Below are 1,551 nucleotides of genomic sequence, written 5' to 3'. Positions count from 1 at the left end.
CTGCCATTATCCTCACTCAAACCCTGTAGGTTCAAAGTCACCCCTGACCCCTGGTCACTAATCTGAATATTCTTTCCTAGTCATCTCCACCAACTTCTGACTGGATCAAATCCAGCTCTGATTTCCCGTGTTCTCTGCAGTCTTTGGACTTGGAAAAAAGTTCAGCTTTCCTCTCTTGTGACTCTGATATAAACAGCTTTGCTTTAGCAAAACTGGTTGACTCCATGTTTCCAGAAGGTATTTTACACATTTTTGCGTTAGACAAACATAGCTATTTTCTCTTCTTGTCTTTTTGGTTGGGTGCGGGCAGGAAGCAAATCATTTTTCATTTTTTTTTACAAATACACTGAAGAATCTTTCAGCACTGTCAGTGCTGCATGCGATCTTGGGCCACAAGTCTGCACACTCTTCTGCGTCTGGTCCTGTGATGGCAGAACCTTTCATCTCTCCCTTATTGTTTACTATGTATGATTCCTGTGTTAGCTTCAAAATAAAGAAACACACGGTTTTTTCTCCAGTATGACTTTCATTGTTGAATTACCACTGCTGGATGGTAATTACCCTTCTTTCTGAGTTCTGGTTTGCCTTTATTCACTGTGGCCATCCCCATGTCACCCACACCAGCAGCAGGAGGTCTAGTTAGTCGTCCTTTGTTCCCTTTCACAAAGATGATATACAAATTTCTGGCTCCTGTGTTGCCAGCGTGGTTGGTCACGGCTCCAACTGGAAGAGACAAGAAAATCTGGAATTTTGCCGCAGAGAACTTACCATGTCCCTACTTTGACATCTTGAATGCCAGAAAGAGATAAAACGCAGCAATTTTCTCACTGGGTAAATGCAGTATGGCTTAGAGTACCAGTATAAAGGCCCAAAGGGTAGAGAAAAGTGAGGCTTCTGTTAAACTATTCAGAATTTTTCTATTAGAAAGTCTAGAAAGAAGCAGCCTTGATTTCAGCACACATAGATGATCTGTACTTTAGAGGTCAGGTTGTGTGAGTATGTTTTCATTACCTAAGGGGTGAGTTGGTGTATTTTTCAGTAGTTAGTGTTTGAATCTCCTGAATGTCCCTAATTTGATCAAAGACTTTGGGATGGTTTTCTAACACACTGAGACTCAATTACCTCATATATAAAATGGAGGTGATTATGGTCCCTGGCCCACAGTATTGTTTGGAGAACTAAAGAAATAATGCACATGAAATGTTTAGCACAGAGGTGTTTGGTAAATGCTAGTCATTATAGTTGCTGCCCTTATAGCTGCTCATATGCATGCCTCATGTATCATACCAAATTTATTAGTTTCCTCTAGCTGCTGTAACAGATTGTCACAACCATGCTGGCTTGAAACAACAGAAATGTATTCTCCCGCAGTTCTGGAGCCCAGAAGTCTGAAGCCAAGGTAGGAGTGGGGCAATGCTTCTGCTGGAGGTTCTAGAGGAGAATTTTCTCCATGCCTCTTCCAGCCTCTGATGTCTGCTGGAATTTTTTGGTGTTCATTGGGCTTGTACTGACATCTCTCAAATTTCTGCCTCTGTCTTAACATTGCCTTAT

General features: G+C 41.7%; 1 pseudogene; it reads right to left on the bottom strand.

Moving 5' to 3' along the window:
- Positions 1-318: 318 nt before the first annotated feature.
- Positions 319-787, bottom strand: LOC120854106 (annotated as a pseudogene).
- Between the last annotated feature and the right edge of the window lie 764 nt (positions 788-1,551).

This window comes from Oryx dammah, unplaced genomic scaffold, assembly GCF_014754425.2.
Source record: "Oryx dammah isolate SB20612 unplaced genomic scaffold, SCBI_Odam_1.1 HiC_scaffold_27, whole genome shotgun sequence".
NCBI classification, from domain to species: domain Eukaryota; kingdom Metazoa; phylum Chordata; class Mammalia; order Artiodactyla; family Bovidae; genus Oryx; species Oryx dammah.
Note: the sequence above shows the minus strand (reverse complement) of the source record. Positions and strands in the feature narration are given on the sequence as shown.